The 19,094-nt window shown below is 45.2% G+C and overlaps 1 non-coding gene across 1 annotated transcript; it reads right to left on the bottom strand.

Moving 5' to 3' along the window:
* Positions 1-10,204: 10,204 nt before the first annotated feature.
* Positions 10,205-10,276, bottom strand: TRNAY-GUA (transfer RNA tyrosine (anticodon GUA)). The gene has a single exon. It is a non-coding gene; the product is annotated as a tRNA-Tyr (tRNA).
* Between the last annotated feature and the right edge of the window lie 8,818 nt (positions 10,277-19,094).

Here is a 19,094-nt window from a genome sequence, read left to right on the forward strand (position 1 = left end):
AGGGCCACCCTCCAAGACCCTCAAAGACTTCGGGAAGCTGGGATGGTAGCTGTCACAGTCCCAGTTAGGTCACCAGTTAGGTCACCAGTTAGGTCACCAGTTAGGTCACCAGTCACCTGTGAAAACTGTGGAAGTGAAAGTCGCTCAGTCATGCATGACTGTTTGTGACCCAAAGGACTGCAGCTCACCAGGCTCCTCTGTCCATGGAATTCTCCAGGCAAGAACACTGGAGTAGATAGCCATTCCCTTCTCCAGGGGTCTTCCGAACCCAGGGATCCATTCTGGGTCTCCTGCATTGCAGGCAGATTCTTTGGCATCTGAGCTACCAGAGAAGCCCTAGTCTGTCCCCTAGAAAAAGCCAACTGGATCATGTTGCTGGTGGTAGACTAACACAAACTTAACCAAGCAGTAACCCCAACCACAGCTGCTGCTCCAGATGCAGCATCTTTATTTAATACAACAGATCAACACAGCCTCTGGCACTTGATATAAGGCTACTGAATCGGAAAATGTGTTCTTTTCAACCCTCACGAGAAAGGAGGATCAAAGCAGTTGCTGTCACTTGGAACAGACAGAAACATACATTCACTGGCATATCCTCAGGGCTATGTTAACCTCCCTGCTCTGTGTCACAATGGAGTTGAACAGGATCTTGATCATCTGAGTATTCTGTTCAAGGTTGTGGTGTTTCATTGTACCGATGACATCATTTAATCATGCCTGGGGAGCGGAAATGCTGAGTACTCTGAATGCAAGGGTCATGCCCACGTGGATTAGAGAGATGGTATGAACTTCTTTGCCTTGATCAGTTAGGTTTTCAAGGGTCCAGTGGTCTGGGACCTGCCGGGTCACTCCAAGGAGAAGCAAATCAGTGTACTTTGTACCTCTGATCACTAAACAAGTGAAACTCTGCTCAGTAGAACTTTTCAGATCTTGAAGAATGTGCACACATTGCACTTGAATACTCCTCCAACTCTGTTAGTGACTCGGAAGGCTGCAGTTTTGATTGCTTGCTATGGCCTGCATTGCGTCCTCCCATATTGATATACTGAAGCCCTAACTCCCAGTACCTCAGAATGCAACTGTATTTGGAGATAGGGCCTTTAAAGAGGTGACTGAGTTAGAATGAGATAACCTGGGTGGGTCCTGACTGATATCCTTATAAGAAGAGGCAATTTGGATTTACTAAGGGACATCAGGGGCACACACACAGCGGAAAAGCTATTTGAGGACACAGCAAGGAGGCAGTCATGAGCAATCCTAGCAGAGAGACCTAAAAAGAAACCAAACCTGCCAACACCCTGACCTAGACCTATTGTCTCCAGAACTACGAGACAGGAAATTTCTGTTGTTTAAGCCACCCAGTCTGTGGTATTTGGTTATAACATCCCAAGCAAATGGATACAGTGGGCCTGAAGCAAGAGAGAACGCTGCAGCTGGCCCAGGTGTGGTACAAGCATCCCCAGCGCTTGGGCTCGATGACCAGAGGGTCCTATGGCACTCACGCCTGTAGATTCCTTGATGAGCCTCCACAGGAGAATCACAAAGCAGACCCCTCCCCCTGAGGTTGGGCGCACGCCCCTGGCATCTGAAGCAGAGGGCTCTCCACTGGCAGAAAGCAGCTCCTGAATGCTTCTGGGCCCATGGGATGGCTGAGGGCCTGAACATGGGGCATCAAGGGACCATGCAACCAGCACCGCCTTGTATGAGCCAGGTATTATCAAACCCACCAGACCACACCAGTTACACAGAAGAAATCCATCATAACCTGGGACTCGGACCTGTCAGTGTAACCCATAAAGAATGGGTTTCTCCACCAGACAAACCACCTAACCCGCAGAAATCCTGGCGGAGGAGGCGGGGCTCCACAGAGAGTGGAAGAGGAGGGAGATGATGGGTGAACGTCTTGGGACCAACCTGGGTAGCAGACACTGAGACCTTGCCCCCCCACCCCAACAACAGGGCCCTAACACAGGGCACAGGGTTTGAGAGGTGCAGAGTTTGGGTTGTAGCAGATGCTGTTGGTGGCCTGCCCAGCCTCTCTCATCCTGAGCACTTCAGAGCACATCAACTGCGTCCCTGTCAGCACCAAGGTTTCTTTGCCTAGGGGTTTCCTCTGGCCTACAGAGCAACTCCACTCCCGTGCATAGCACCCAGATGTACCAGGGAAGTGACGCCAGGCCCTCAGGAGTCACCTTGACCTAATAACTAATGGGAAAGTGAAAGTGCTAGGCGCTCAGTCATGCTCACGCTTTGCAACCCCGTGGACAATGGCTCCTCAGTCCCCGGAATTCTCCAGGCAGGAATTCTAAGGGAACGTGCGCATGGTTATCCCGGCTCCTTCATCTCTTTAGGTGGGATGACACTAGTCACCCACAGGGCTAACTTGCTTCACAAGAGTTTTCATTTACTTCCCTCTCCTCCCTGCATGACTAACTCTCCTACCACACTTTGCTTTGATCATTTCCCAAGTAAACAATTTGTGTTACCGTCCAGTGTTGGCTTCTGGAGGACCTCAAACTGAAGTAAGACACTGCATCTATCAAAACATAGATAATTTCTAATCAACAGCATCTTTCTCATTCCTTCTCATTGTTGTCTGGGATTACTTTCTCTTATGCGTGCATAAAAATGAGGTAGTGAGTCTGGGAAGTAATGGGAAAAGAGTCCTCTGGTCACTTAATGGGTCAATACCTGCAAGGTCAGGAAACTATGCTATTTTCTGGTGGGTACAATCCCGAGGTCTCTGTCTAAGGCAGTAAAGAGTACATTGTCTCCTTCTATCTTTCCGTTGTCATTCTTGCATGATCTGAAACCAAAGTGTGCTATAAGGCATTCCTTAAATCTACCGCATTTGCCTTTTACGTCATGAGGAGGGATTCCTCCAAGATTCTGGCGTTTGTCCTCTACCAGTGTTCCTTTGAATCATCACTGTAAATTTCCCCATTTTCCATGTTTTTGTTTCTATGCTGCCATAAGTATTTTAATGAGAGTTGACTGAGATGGCATGGCCATATGATATTTTGATCTGAATGCTTTCAGTGTTCTGTCTCAAGAAGCAGTGAACTGATCAAATGAAAGATGAAATTCCACAGGTCCATAGAGGCTATCTTCCTGGAATAAGGCCATCTTTCCATATAGAACGACAGTAGAGATACACTGTTACCAGAAATAATCAGCCTTAGATATAGAACTAGAAATTTAAGTCATCATTAGCATGGTTCTTAAAATGATTCCTAAGAAAATTATTCAGGAGCTTGGGGCAGGGGGGGCAGGGAGAGCAAGAGAGGCAGGAAGGTGGGTCTACATTTCAAAGAGGTCTTATATCATAATTATTTCTCCAGAGATCTAAACTGGTCATTCAATAATGCCTGGAATATTTTGAGAAGAATTAAAGAACTATTTCATATTGAAGTTAACATCTTCAATTATTTCATGCTGCAAGTGACATTTTAATGGCCAAACAATCACAGTGCTGCAATAAATTATGGAAGTGTAAAGGTTAGTTTCCTTTTGGGCTAGGTCATGATTTGAGTGATTTTTCACTGGTTAAGTTCCATTATTATCTGAGTGACACTTCTTGTAATAATAAACTTGCTTTGATCCCCATCTTGTCATATTTATCTTTCTTGACCAACTGCCACTCACACGCTGACCCTGCGATAGTAGCTAGTCTGCCCTGACCTTTGCAGCTATTAAACCCAAGGGGGCTAATAAGCTACCAACTCACACCAACCCTAATTAGCTATTTCCAACAGCTGAAAGAAAGGGGCAGTTCTAAGTGATCTTTCCATCATAAAAATTGAAAGTCAACCTATGCTGGAAAGGAAAAACCAAAAGGAAAGCACCTTAGAAAATCCAAGAAGCTTCTCAGCCAGACTGAAATCCTGTTTTAGCACTTCCAAAGCCCTCCAGCATGACTCTGAACACTTACCCTGGGGATGATGATATTGGCTTAAAGATTCAAACACATATTCAGTGTGATGCATCCAAAAGGTGCTGGCAGCTGAAGAATCATGAGACCATATAAATGAGCTGGGCTAGCAAATAAGATGCATTACGTATTGCAATAGAAAACATTTGGGTCGCCTAGATATCTTCCTGAATCTTCCATTTAATACTGTCTGGCAATATGCTTTGAAATCATGTCATAATTATATCTTTTTAATCAGCAATGAAAATCCCAGAAAACGGTGTTTGTTTATTTTAACTTTAATTTGCATTATAAGTCTACCTGGAAAGGTCATTTAAAGCCTCAGATGGTCTGGGATGGAACCTGAAAATCCGCATTTTTCAATTTTATTTATTTATTCTGGCTGCACTGGGTCTTCGTTGTAGTGAGTAGGCTTTCTCTAGTCGCAGCGCATATGTGTTGGTGGGGGGGGGTGTGTGGGGGGGGCTTCTTTCTAGTTGTGGTGCTCAGGCATAGATGCCCTGTGGGATCTTAGTTCCCCAGCCAGAGACTGAACCTGCATCCCCTGCATTGGAAGACAGATTCTTAACCACTGGACCACCTGGGAAGTCCTGAGAATCTGTATTTTAAACTAATATGGATGAGGTTTATGTCCAAATCCTGATTTTAAAAGTTCCAATGAATAAACACCAAAACAAACCTGTGGTAAAACCCAAACCTTCACCATGATTTAATATCTTTGCCAGTGGGGAAGGGATATGTAAACAGAGCATCAGAGATGTCAGGATGAGTCAGATTATTCCAGTCCATGGGCCCCATGGCTGCTGGAGTTTTTAATACGTTTTTCAACTGGCCCTTTTACATCCAAACAGCTCTCAAAAATTACCCCCAGGACAAAAAAATGCAGGCTTACTCATTGAGCACCTAATTTGTCTATGACTGTTCTAGACAGGCAAGACAGAAGTAGAGGAGACATGATCCCTGTCCTCAAGGAAACAAGAAATTATATTAAATCCCAACAAAACCAGAAAAGAGCAATGAAATTTTAAATTGGCACTTGACCTTAAGAATAAAGAGATCCAGGAGGTTACAGTGTCTGGAGAAGGCTTCATGAGAAGAAGTGGGAGTTACTGGAACTAGTCTTGGAAAGAAACTTGGATTGGATTAGGGAGAAAAAAGAAAGAAGAAATTATTCAATATTTGGAAGGAACAGGCATGTCAGAAACTTAAGCCAAATACATGCCTCAGGTGCCACTAGCTGATGGGATTTATCCATGGTCCTGTATCTTAAAAAGCTTTATTTTTAAAAACCAATCCTGGTGGCTCAGTGGTAAAGAATTAACCTGCCAATACAGGGGACACGAGTTTGATCCCTGGTCCTGGAAGATCCCATAAGCCATGGAGCAACAAAGCCCACGTGCCGCAACTACTGAGCCTGCCTGCTACAGCTGCTGAAGCCCATCGGCCCTGGAACTCGCCCTCCACAGCAAGAGAAGCCGCTGTGACGAGATGTCCCAGTTCACCAAAACTAGAAAGCCTGCACAGCAACGAAGGCCCAGCACAGCCAAAAATAAACATATAAAATAACTTTTAAAACCAACCCAGAGTTATTACACTATTATTGACCATATTCTCTTTTTAAAAATACATATTTATTTGGCTGCGTTGGATCTGAGTTGGAATTTGTGAGCTCTCTGTTGCAGGGCAAGGGCTTCTCTCTAGACGTGACGCTCGGGCTCAGCAGTTGCAGCGAGTGGGCTTAGTTGCTCCTTGGCATGTGGGATCCTGACCAGGAATAGACCCCTCATGCCCTGCTTTGGAAGGAAGGCAGACTCTTAACCACGGGACCAACAGGGAAGTCCCTCATATAGCTTTAGAAGAGAACTCATAGGACATGAAGTCAAACCCGAATTAGAGCCTTCAGAGTGATTTGGGAGGAGAAAAAAGGCAAGTAAATCGTTGGGATGAACACTGAACTGGGCTAGCCCTGGGCCGCTCACCTGGATCTGCTACTGCCTGCCACGTTACCTGGGTCTTACATCTGACCTCTCTGTGGCCTGGCCTCCTTCTCCCTGTTCCTCCAAGATGGGGCCAACACTGCTTACCTCATAAGGGTCTCCTTGAGTTCTGAATAAATGAGGGGCACCTGCAAAAGGCCGAGAAGTCATTCATAAAAAGGAAGTTTGAGCATTTACAAAAAAACAAAAGAAAAGAGAGTGACCAGTAACCAAGGAGAGAAGAGCTCCCTGGAGCAGCCTGGGGCTGGGATCAGGAGAGAAAGTCAAGTGCCTGCTGCCTGGGATCAGTGACCCGAGAGGAAGGAGGCTCTTCTAAGAACAAGCCCCAGATGTGAGCAAGAGAGTACAAAAGCAGCACTTTATAAACATCTTTAAGAGGCCTCGTGACAACCTGATAGTCAAAGGAAGAAAAGACAGGGTGTGTTTGATAGCCAGTGGTTACAGGCAACTTCAGGATTTGCTGCCAGCCTCCAGCCGCCCGTGGAGAGATCTTTTCTCCTTCCCTTATGCACATATAATTTCCATTAATGCCAAATCAGACCTAATCCCACCCCCACTCCTCCTACATGGGAAAGCACTTCCAAAGGTATTTAAGTAACTAGGACAAAACAGATCAGACAAATGACTTTAAAAGAGAAAAGCTTTGTCTCCCAACGTAAATCTCAAAGAGGATGTTTCAGGCCAGCAGCTTTCGGATTTTTCTTTTCATCGTAAAGCCATAACATTTTTAATTCTATTTTTCAAAAACAAATCCAAGGAGAAAGTTACGGGCAGCACCACGGTGCCATCCTTTTAGAGGTTGTTTACTTCCTTTGAATTGCTATGTTTGCAGCTGGGTATTTTAACCAGGTAAGTGGCAGTGCTTGGGTTAATTACACCTTATGGACAGAGAAGGACTCAGCATGTGTAGGCACTAAGTACCCCAACTATCCTTGTAAATCTTAGCAACAGTGAGCCCATGAGCAACTGCCGGGGGCCAGCGTGAGGAACTCCACCCATGGCAAAGGTCATGAGGAAGGAGGCTTGGCATAAGCAAAGGCGTGATCAAGCCTCAGGAAACCCCCTGTTCCCGAGCATCTACCCCAAAACCAGAGTCTATTTTATGCTCTCACCTACACCTCTGACTTCACTGGGGGCTCTCCCCCATCACCGTTTCTCTCAGAGAGTTAACTTGCAGTTCCAAGTCAATAAAAATTCCTGGGCGTGACAAGAGTGTTTCAGCTTATGGACTCCTCTGAAGGTTGTCTAGCCCACCTGTATAGGTTCATCTGGCCACATGTGATTGTTTACAGCCTCCCAATCTGAGAGGCACAAGATGTTTTAGACTTACTAAAGGCAAATTCTTTTGGGGAGTTGGAAATTATTAGTATAGTGGGTTGGTTAGGAATTATATTGGTGAAGGGTTTTTCATTTGTTGTGCCAATAATTGCTGCTAATTCCCTGCCCTGGGTGTGACAAGGGTGTCTTAGGTCAAACCTCTCTGCTGACAGACTAGCTTGTATGACAGGATTATCCATACTCCTGCCACTACCCACATGATTGTTTACTACCTCTCAACCATAAACAGCACGGAGAGTCTTGGAGTATTTTGAAAGTCTTAATTAGCATAGGGCTTTTCTCATTGCTGAGTCAATGATTGCCGCCAGGCCTCCATATCCTTAGGCACCTGGGAATATATTAATCGATGTATTTGGAATATAGAAAAGGAAATATAGTAGTTTTTAAGGTTAGCAATACTAGACTTTTTGAGTTAATGAATTTTCTCTTTTGTAATAGATCACTGTACTTTGTTATAAATCACTGTGTCCTTGCTATGTAAAAATGTAACTTTATCACTATCTTAAGACTAAATAGATCTTAAGGGGAGCATTGGTGAAAGGATTTTCATTTGTTGGGCTGATGTTTGCTGCTAAATCTCCATATTCCCTGCCCTTATAATGAATATAACTAACATTTAGGAGAAATAAGTATTAACCTTTAAGCATATAGGAGAAATAAGTATTAACCTTTAAGATTAATCATGTTAACCTTGGGTTAAATAAATTCCTTCTTGATTGTAACTCACTACACCCTCACCCTATAGGAATGTAACTTTATTTGGAGGGTAGTGCCTGGTTTAAGAAAAAACACCCTTGGAAAAAATAAGTTTTTTGGTTATCAGAAAGAAAGGATCATAAAATGTCAGCAGGTCTCATTCATGGCCAGAAGATGATGTAAAATCCCTAAGACCTTTTTATGTGAAGCACCTGATTTTGATAAAGGTCAGGACTGCTGACCCCCACGTGACTCTGTATTCATCCCTATGTGTAACAAAAGGTATATAAGCAAACCCAAAAATAAAGAAATTGGATCAGTTTCCAGAAAGACTGATTCCCCCATGTTGTTTCTTTCTTGCTGCCCGTTTTTCTGGCTGAATTCCCATCTGGAGCATGGATGCTATTCCACGTAAACCAAGTTATTCAGCCTCTTTTTCTCCACTAATTTTCCTACTACACTATCCATTTCTAATCTCTATATATATCTGTAATTAAATATGTATTTTTCAAAAGACGCCGACGCCGTCCCCACCTTCAAATTCCCTGGATCCACCGGGGCTGGACCCCGGCAAGCAACAACTTGACAGCCTCTTGCAATGAGTGGATCCTGCCTGTCTATACATCTGTGAATGGAGTCAAAGATTCGGTAATTCTATCAGATCTGACCACAGATTGTTTAGCAAATGTACTCAGGCTCAAACCATGTGGAGTTAGGGCCTTTACTCAACATTGTCAAGCTGCCGGCTAACTTCAGAGCCAATGGGAGAAGCCTCACACCGAAGACTGGGACTGGTTTGATCATTGATTTGCTCACCAAGCATTTGTGGGTTTGTGCTATGTGTCTTGCCTTATGCTGGGTACAGGAGAAACTGTGGTGGGCAGGCGGTATTAAAGACTGTTTATCCTGAAAGTTAAAGTCACTCAGTTGTGTCCAACTCTTTGCAACCCTGCGGACTGCAGTCCACCAGGCGCCTCGGTCCATGGATTTCTCCAGGCAAGAATACTGGAGTGGGTAGCCATTCTCTTCTCCACAGGATCTTCTCAACCCAGGATTTGAACCAAGGTTTCCTGCATTGCAAGCAGATTGTTCACCATCCGAGCCACCAGGGAAGCCCGTGTTTATCCTGAGTGCAACGGGAAATCTTTGAAGGATTTCAGGCTGGGAGTATATTTCTTAGGTCTGCATTTCAGAATTGCATCTGACTGCAGTGTGAGCAATGGATGGTGAGAGAGGGCTGTCATCTCCCTCTTTACTTGAAGAATACATGGGCCATCCTGGAAGCCTTTTGAAGGGAGGTGGAGAGGCAGAAATACCTCCTTCACACCGGTGAGGCCTACATTCCCAATGGGCTCAGGCAGTTTTCAGACACCAAAATACCATCCCGTTCTCCTCAGTGTCCCCACATTACACATGGCACCTATATCCGCTAAAGCAACAGAAGACAAGCAACCGAATAATCGAAGAGCGGTTGCTCAAATTGGTTCTGTTATAGACTGAATTTTATCCTCCCAAAATTGATATGCTGAAGCCCTAACCTCAATGGGACTATTTGAAGACTGAAACTGTCTCCCCCTTAATAAAGCCCAAAACTTTATTCCCTTTCTTATCCCCTCTGACCTCAATCTTAACACTAATCAACCAGAGTCAGACTGTAATAAGGAAGAGTCAATTTTGACACTTCCATGCTAGATGTTTCTTTAACTTTAACCCTTGTTTTTTTGCCACTTTTGTTATTATAGTCATATATAATGGCCTGCCTCAGAGGATCCTACCCCTCTGCCTGACCATTGAGCTAAAGTGCTTTTGTTCAGAACCCTGTCTGCCTGTAGATGGCAGGAAGGAAGAACTTAACACGTTCACATCCCCCTGCCTGAGGCCTGCCATTCTAGGAGACACTGCAAGATCAAATGGCCTTTTTCCTTTGTTTCCTCACCTCCCCCCACATCTCTGATCCATATAAGAACCTGGCATCCAGACCCCAACAAGATGATTATCCTGAAATATTAGTCTGCCAGCTTCTCAGGCTTTTATGGTCCTTGCTGCAACGCCTCATCTCTCAAATTCACTGGCCTCTTGTGCAGCGAGCAGAGCAAGTTTGGACTTGGTAAAGTGAAGTCGCTCAGTTGTGTCCAACTCTTTGCGACCCCGTGGACTGTAGCCTACCAGGCTCCTCAATCCATGGAATTCTCCAGGCAGGAATACTGGAGTGGATTGCCATTTCCTTCTCCAGGGGATCTTCCCAACCCAGGGATTGAACCTGGGTCTCCTGCATTACAGGCAGATGCTTTACCGTCTAAGCCACCAGGGACTTGGTAACAAGATGACTAAAACTGTGGTTATAGATGTCATCATTAAGAAACAAACTCAAATGATTTCTTCAGGTCACAAAGAGCTAGCAGGCTCTCCAAGCTGTGGACAAGGCCTAGCCAGAAAATCATAAGCTGGAGACATCCTGACTCCCAAAACTATGATTAAGACATGTCACAGGCATAAAAAACAAACCAATGAAAAAAAAAAAATTAAAAAAAACCAATGGCCTCCAAAGGGGAAAGGGGTGAGGAGGAATAAATTAGGAGTTTGGGATTAGCAAATACAAACCCCTATACATATGGTAGCTCAGCTGGTAAAGAATCTGCCTGCAATGCAAGAAACCCTGGTTCGATTCCTGGGTCAGGAAGATCTGCTTGAGAAGGAATAGGCTACCCACACCAGTATTCTTGGGTTTCCCTGGTGGCTCAGTTGGTAAAGAATCCTCCTGCAATACAGGAGACCTGAGTTCAATCCGTGGGTTGTGAAGGTCCCCTGGAGAAGGGAAGGGCTGCCACTCCAGTATTCTGGCCCGGAGGATTCCATGGACTGTATAGCCCATGGAGTCACAAGGGTCGGACATGACTGAGCGACTTTCACTTTCACATACATAAAAGAGATAAACAATAAGATCCTACTGTATAGCTCATGGAATTATATTCAAAATCTTGTAATGTAATGAAAAGTTATGAAATATACATATACATATATATCAAACTGAATCTGTTTGCGTACACCAGAAACTAACATAACCTGTAAATCAACTACACTTCACTAAAAATAAATAAATGTCACAGAAATGTCACAAGACAATGACTAATGTCAGCTTCTTGCTTCTTCTCCTTTAAAAATACCTGGAACTCAAAGACCTAGTCAGTGTATGTCTGAGGCTTGTCTCCCGCTCCCTTGCTTGGTGCCCTACAGTAAACTCTTGTGTGCGCTGCCTTGTCCAACTCTTTGCAACCCTATGGGCTGTAGCCCACCAGGCTTCTCTGCCCATGGGACTCTCTGGGTGAGAATAGTGGAATGGGTTGCCATGCCCTCTTCCAAGGACCTTCCTGACCCAGGGATCGAACCCGAATCTCCTGCAGCTCCTGCATTGCAGGCAGATTCTTTACCGCTGAGCCACCAGGGAAGCCCGCAGTAAACTCTTACTTTGCTGTAAACACCCACTGCCAAAGTTCAGCTTTCTGTGAGGCAGGCACATGAGTCCTTGCTTGGTTACAACTGGGTCCATCAGAAAGTTCTAAAAATTAACTGAGGCCCTGAGGATGGAGCCTCATCTAATAGGGCTGGTGTCCTTATAAGAAGAGACACCAGAGCTCTCTGTCTTCCCATGAGCATAGGGAAAGGGCCATGTGAGGACACAGCAAGAAGGCAGTGTCTGCAAGCTCCCCAGACACCTGCCCCGACAGCATCTTCATCTTGGACTTACGACCTCCAGAACTTGACAAAATATATTTCTACAGCTTAAGCCACGCAGTCAGGGCTATCTTGATATGACAATTTGAGAAGACTAACACAGTTTTAAGCTGAGAAAATTACAAAAACTGTCTATTTTCATGTTCTGTGATTATAAATACTTTCTCCCAAGTTTCCCTTACAATGAAAGGGAGTTGAAAGGCTGGAGAACAGCTTGTTTTTCAAGAGCAAGTAGGACTTCTAAACTCATGAGGAACGAAGGCAGAAAGGATTTCTAGAGATTACATTGCTTGATGCAGTGGCTTCAATCATTAAAATCTCTTTAATGGGACTATCCATGACTCCACAGAAGCTAAATCCTCTGAAAGGAGGGCTTCAGGTATTTGTCACAACCAGCCATCGACACAGAATTAAGCAGATATTCCTGAAATACATTCTCGTTTCTTCCTTTTTTGTTTTAAAGCAAGGCCTAGCAGGAGAATATCTTCCACTCTCCACTTAGTTTCTGAAAATCCTTAAATGTAATCAGCAGTGAGCAGTCAGGAACTGGTTATGAGGGATTCTACCTTTCAGCTGAAGAAGTCCTAGTTGTGAAAAAGAGTCAGTGTCACAGGACCAGGAAAGCAGTGGAAGTAATGTCAGCAAGTAAGCAGACTGCTGTGTCAGCCAGAAGAGGCTAGATTCTGCTGCAGTAACAAAATTCTCAGTGACTTAACCCAGCCAAAGTTTATTATATTTCTCGCTCACACAAAGTCCTCTGAGGGTGTCTGTCAGCTCCCCTCCAAGGCATGCCTAGGGGTTCCAGGTGGATAGTGAGTAAGCGCTCAGTCACTCAGTTGTGTGGACTCTTTGTGACCCCATGGACCGTAGCCCATGAGGCTCCTCTATCCATGGGATTTCCCAGGCAAGAATACTATAAGTGGGTTGCCATTTCCTCCTCCAGGGACTCTTCCCAACCCAGGGATCGAATCCACGTCTCCTGTGTTACAGGCAGGTTCTTTACCACTGAGTTACCCAAGAAGCCCTCCAGGAGGATAGAATCCATACCATTTTGTAGCATCATCTGGAACGTGAGGCCTCCACACTCACTACAGTAGAGGAAGGGAAGCTAGATGATCACAAAGGAGCTTTTCCCTGCCTCAGCCAGGAAGCGACATGGCACATTTCATTGACCTCAGCTAGTTGTGAGGCCCACTCCAAACTTCAAGGGGTTGGGAAGTATAATTTCCTATGTACCCAGAGGAGGCGAATGAGAATGGACTTGATGAACACATAGCTTTTTCCCAGCCACAGTTGCCAACGTGTGAAAACCACCAGGAGGAAAAAAGCATGCCCGATTATCAGACACCAAGTTGAGTTTTGAGTGGAACAGTTCCTAGATGTGTGGTTATAGAGCCGGAACTCAGATGCCGTTCACCCTCCTCCCCTCTGGGAACTTGACAGATGAGTTGCCTACACAAACACCACTAGACACACGAAAGTAGAATACTCAGCTGCAGATGCCCAGGTAAGCTGTGATACCCCAGCACAAAACGTGGTCATAGCAGGCTAGAGGACATATCCTATGCTGGAAGATGAAATGGACTTTGTTTTTTTAATAATTTTTGGCTGTGCTGGATCTTTGTTGCTGCGCGAGGGCTTTCTCTGATTGTGGCAAGTGGGGGCCTACTCTCTAGTTGCGCTGCTTGGGATTCTCATTGCGGTGGCTTCTCCCGTTTGGGCAGCACAGGCTCTAGGGCCCATGAGCTTCGTTGCTCCATGGCATGTGGAATCTTCCCAGACCAGGGAGCAGACCCAGGTCCCCTGTATTGGCAGTTGGATTCTTAACCACTGGACCACTGGGAGAGTCCTGGACTTCCTTTTTTCTGATCCTTCCTCCCTGACCTTAAATCTTGAGAGAAAGAGAGAGAATGGCCCATCTCAACCAACTTCATGGACTATGGCAACAGGCCTGGCTTACCCAGCCAGGCATAAGAAAAAGTACATTTATTACATATTGTTTAATTCTCAAAACAAAGTAACTACCCCCACTTTACAGATGAGGAAACAGAGTGAAAGCAGTAAATTGAGTTCACACAGCAGGTCAGGGTGAACCCCCATCTGTCTGACTCCAGAACTCACACTCCTAGCCATTTCATAAATGGAAAAAAAAAAAAAAAATGGATGGAAGGAAAGATTTCCTGCTTGAGATGTTCTTATATGGTAGTACTCTAAGTACAAGGTAGAAATCAGTTCTCCCAGTTCCGTAAGTCGGAGGAGATGCCCACAGATTTGTGATGGTGAGCCCCTGCTGGGTGATGAGTATTGATACAGCCTCTGGGCTCAGTTGAGCATAAACCTAATCCAACATCCCGACTACTCCAACATCAGCCTGAGCCACAACAACCCACAGAAGGGTGCCTTCTCATTCCTTAATCTAGCCATCAAGGAAAAATATTTCTAAAGTCCCAAATCTTTCTAGTCAACTGTACTATTATCTGATAGAAACTGGAAGGAAAAATAAACAAAAACATATTTGGGTTGGCCAAAGTGTGTTCAGGTTTTTCCGTAGCAGCCTGTGAAAAACCCAAATGCACTTTTTGGCCATCCCAATTCCTTGTGCTATTTCCCTGGGTGAATGGGCTACTTCTGGGTTCAAAAGAGCCTCATGGTTTTATCTCCCTTCACATCTGTGATTAGACCGTTTCCTGTCCTTTGATCCACTTGGCCAATAGCTCCCGGAGTTCACTGGCTGGGAGGCTGAGATGCCAGAGGTTGAAGTCGCCATGGCCCGCATCTCTGCTGCAGAGATGGGCACACACTCATGGGCGATGGATCCATCATCCCCCCAGTGGGCAGGGAGGGCAGGCTCAGAGCTGCATTTCAGGAGAGTAATTCAACCCAGGTGGGGAGTAACTGTCCCCAGCTGAGGGAGCTGGCTGTCCTGCTGGGTCACTCCCTCTGCAGAAGCAGGGTGAGACACATCACCCAGGACCACGGGCCCGGCTGACCCCATCACAGACAGAGGGGTGAGGCTCTCCCAATGGCATTCAGCCTTTTTTCCCACTCTAGGGGCTCCTTCATGGTGAAACACACACCTGTTTCTACACCACTATGAAGAAGTGGAGGGCTCATTTTCTCAACTTCCTCACCTGGTCCCAGGCTCCCTCTGGCCCTCAACTGTGTGTGAGGATTCTCGGTTCACAGGAGAAGAACCCCAGCCACCTCCTGGATTCGTTCACACAGCCTGGCCTCTGACCCGCCTTCCAAACGGTTTCCTGGCAAAATCCAATTAGCCCAACACACATCGTGAGTCTGGCTAGAAACGTCCATTCAGATAAACTTCAGCCTAGAAAAAAAGCTGCTTCTTTTTAAACAAGGTAATAGGGATGAATTGTTTTGGTTTCCTGAGCAATTATCCTTTAAAGAGCGAAACCCTCATCTGTATGCTAAAATACAATGGGCTTCACCAGTGTGGGCCTGGCAGTGACTCATCCCATCCAGTCAGACAGGAGATCAGCAGATGAAGCTCACAATTCGACTTCAGAGGAACTGAGTTCTGAACTGCAGAAAAATTCAATGGTGATTTCATCACAACATGAAACATAATTAGAGAACTTTCATTACCTATTTGCATGCCTAAAGCCGAGGAGAATGCCAAGTTATTAATTTTTTTCCCCTTTGGACGTAGCTTTTGGCAGGGTTTATCCCATTACAGCACCTTTCATTTTAGAACTCAAATGGTTGCTTGGTTTCTTCATTAATTATGGGACAGTTGCTATTTATCATGATAGGGAGCCAGTATCAGGACCTTCATTTTTTCAAATAAAAACCCTAAAACAGTCAAATTCAGAGGCATAGCCAAAGTCACAAAGACCTGCTCTCTGGAAACACTGATCTTCAAGTTTCTCAAATTCCTTTTCACCTGGAATGTTCTTTACACCCTCCCTTCCCACCTCACACCCCCAGCAACTTTCACCTGGTTAATTCCTAGCCATTCTTCAGATCTGTTTCAACATCTCTTTCCTTATTATATGCTTTCATATAACTATGCACCTATTTTTCACAGCACTTACTATAATTTGAAACCATATATTCATTTTCTAAAAAACCATACGTGTATTTTTGTGTTTATTTGCCTAACATCTGTCTCCCCCACTGAATGGAAGCCTGTGGAAGGCTGGAACTGGTCTGTGCTTGCCCAACACTGCATCCCAAATGCCCAGCGTGGTACGCAACGTAATCCGCTCACTAAGAATGTGTTGAATGGATGGAGAGAGGGAGGCAGACAGATGGATTTGCTTTCTGGGTATCATACAATTTTGCACAGCAGAATGGCATATTTAAATGCTATTGTGGTACTAACAAAAAGTTGTGCACTGTTTTCTAACCTTGATGTAAAAATGAAAATGACAATTTAAAAATAAAACCCAAGGTCGTCTCCCTTAAACAACACCTACTGATTGCTTGCCACTTCATCACCGCTGCCATGAGAGAGCCCTTTGTTAAAGAGAAAAGATCATTCTTCCTCCAAGCATGAACACATGGCGTTAGTACACATGGAATAACACTGTAATATCATGTTGCAGAAAATAAATGGCTGAGTTTTCCATACCTCAATGGTATCTCCAACCCTAACGCTTAGTTTAGAGCAGCTGAGATGCACCAAGACGTGACAGAATCCCCCACGTGATTTCTCAAACAAGTGAGCATCTCGAAGATTGCATTGTGTCTCAAGAATACTAAGTGCATCGTCCCGACTTGCAGTTTTTAATTACTTCAATATCCAAAGATCTCTAATGACAATACCAGTCAGCCAAGTAAAGAAGGTCTCTGTAGGAAACCTCGAGGAAGAATCAGCAACAGAGGCAGCAATGTGAATGCGTGTATGAAGCTTTTGCCTTCCCCACCTCACCCCCTTATTTCTTTTGACTCTGCCATGTGTTTGGTGGGATCTTAGTTCCCCGACCAGCGATTCAAACTCAGGCCCTCAGCAGTGAAAGAACCAAGTCTTAACCACTGGACCACCAGGGGATTCCCTGCCTTCCTCTTTTGATGCAGATTTCCCTATGCCAACTTCAGAGAAGGCTTAGTCCCTGACAAGGCTGCGAAACGGATGAGATCGGCCTCAGCTCCTATCCCACCTCTTTCCAGCAGCCCTCCCCCTCACATTTTCCTGTTCTCTGTACTGTGACTTTGTTCTGCTTCCAGCTCAATGCTCAGCCCCCAACCCAAGGTTCAGAACCCCCTGACCAGCCCATTCACCCTTGCAGCTAACCTGCACCCCAGCCACTAACTTGGGCTCGCTCTCTCCATCACTGTCCGGGTGCCAGGTCTCATCATTCTGTATTATACCACTCAGCTGGGTCCTAGGAAACTAAGCTTTGACCAAATGTTGGTAACTGACAACAGGCTTATGGATTAACTGTTATGGGTTAATTAGGAGCAATATCACCCCCAAAGAGTGGGATGATCAGGCATCACTTGCTGATGGAGGGATATCAGACATCAGTTCTGAGATAGTCAGGTACCCCCAAATTGGAATACACTGATACCTAATTTCTCTATACATGAGACAACTTCATCCATCCCAGATTCTTTCTGGTGTAGCAAAGTACCCAAGAAGCCAGAATTATATTATTGTTTTACTTCTGAGATTTCCAAGACTTTTTGTGTTAGTAACTGTCAAATGCCTTGAAAAGACCTATCCTCCCCAAAACAAAATAACTGCCTGTGTCCTCAGCAACTCCTTCTGTTACCCTTGACCCTGGTATTTATCAGCTCAAACTATTTAACAGAATAGCAAGGGTTTTTCTTTTTTATTATGTTAACATACCTTTGAGCTGAAAGGCTATAGCACAACAAAACAGATTTGGTCAATAAGTCACTTTGCAATGAGAATTTGTAGTCAGCATAATGCCCGATGGAAAAAACAGAAGGTCCTCCTGCTATTTTGCCTGAGCGTGGTTCTTTATCTGCTTCTGACATCTTTGAAGTCCATTTCAGACAACAGAGAACAGCGATCATGCAAGGTCAGATGAAGAGTTCCTCTCTGAGCCTGCCAGCAGTAGCAGGGCAGGCTGTCCTGTCGCAGTGAGAGAGGGATCCGGAGAGCCCTCACTCCACCCCCCTTCCTTGTCTGCCCCCAGTCCTCAATTCCATTTGCAGCAACCACTTAGCCCAGTGACCTGCCACCAAGCTGGGGTCTCTCCTGTCAATCCTCCTCGCTCATGACCAGTGTAACCGATCTAAACACAAAATGTGGGCAGGCACAGTAGATGGTCTGCTTGTTGGTTGAGCTAATAAATATGAACAGATAAAATCTTGCACCAAACTCTCAAAGCTTTCTGGGGAGCAATTTAGTATCTTTTTTCATATCTGTTGAGCTAGTAGGAGAAAGAGCATTTTGAACTAGATATTCCTAACAACTGTATCATGTAACGAGCGAAAGAGTATACAAAGCAAACTCTCCTCCAGTAAAGGACAAGGTTCAGAGAAGCCATTCAGATTGGAGTAGCATTAGGCTTGAGGTAGGGGGTCTGAGATGGGGTGGTGTTATCTGTCATGTATATTACATGGACATTTCCTTTTCTTTCATTTTATTTATTTATTTATTTGTTTTTGGCTGTTCTGGGTGGGTCTTCGCTTCTGAGTGGACCTTTCTCCAGCTGTGATGAGCAGATGCTCCTCTCTAGCTGCGGTGTGCAGACTTCTCACTGCACTGGCTTCTCTCGTTTTGGAGCAGGGGCTCTAGGGCACGTGGGCTTCAGTAGTTGCAGCACATGGGCTCAGAAGTTGCAGCTCCTGGTCTCTAGAGCACAGATTCAATTGATGCGGCACACAGGTTTAGTTGCTACATAGCTTGTGGAATCTTCAGGGGCTGGGGATTGAACCTGTGTCTCCTGCCTTGGCAGGCGGACTCTTTGTTATGCCCAGTGTCCGAGTCCCCAAAACTGAGAGAATAAGACATCCACAGCAATGCAAAAGCATAAAGGGGTTTATTGCTAGCTCGAGCTAGGGCTCAAGTCTCATCCAGTGCAGTGGCGTCTTGACAAGAGCGCCGAGCTCTGAATCACATCTACTTTTATACAGACGGTTCTTTGTTCCTGTAACAGCATAGCTGATTGGTTAAACCGTACGCTTAAACCTCGCATCCCTATCCGGATTGGCTCAGGTCTGGCACGGGCAGGGGGCTACGGGGATTTTTTCTGATTGGTCGAGCTACACTGCCTGCAGGAGTTCCCAGTGCCTCAGCTTTCCTAGAGACTAAACCTCAGGCCTAGCCTGCCCCTTAGAGCCTGTCCTGGCTTCAGTTTGGTCCTAACACTCTTATCCACTGTACTGCCAGGAAAGTCCTCTGTTGTATATCCTACATGGAAGTTTCTTTAACCTAAATAAGCAATGCATTTGATGCTTCA

The sequence above is a fragment of the Ovis canadensis genome, chromosome 16, assembly GCF_042477335.2.
Source record: "Ovis canadensis isolate MfBH-ARS-UI-01 breed Bighorn chromosome 16, ARS-UI_OviCan_v2, whole genome shotgun sequence".
Classification (NCBI taxonomy): Eukaryota; Metazoa; Chordata; class Mammalia; order Artiodactyla; family Bovidae; genus Ovis; species Ovis canadensis.